Here is a 306-nt window from a genome sequence, read left to right as displayed (position 1 = left end):
TCCGGCCCCCGCCGCTATCCGGCCGCCGTCACCCGGCAACGGCCCCAACAGCCAGTCCCGCCGCCGTGCGGGGCGCAACTGGGCCGAGCGCGCGGTCCCCGCCGCGGCCTCTGCGCCTGGCTGGACGGGCTCCCGCTCAGCCGCCCCAAGCGCCACCTGGCCCGGGACTTGAGCGACGGCGGTGAGGGCGGGCCGGCGGGGAGACGCCGGGACTGCCGAGGCCGGGGTCCTTGGCGGGAGGACCGAGGGCTGGGGGGTGCCCGGCCGGGCAGGGTGGAGGCCGCAGGGCCGCCCGTCAGCAGGCTG

Source organism: Mirounga leonina, unplaced genomic scaffold (genome assembly GCF_011800145.1).
Source record: "Mirounga leonina isolate KUSES-001 unplaced genomic scaffold, KU_Mleo_1.0 Mir_114, whole genome shotgun sequence".
NCBI classification, from domain to species: domain Eukaryota; kingdom Metazoa; phylum Chordata; class Mammalia; order Carnivora; family Phocidae; genus Mirounga; species Mirounga leonina.
This window is presented reverse-complemented; position numbering follows the sequence as displayed.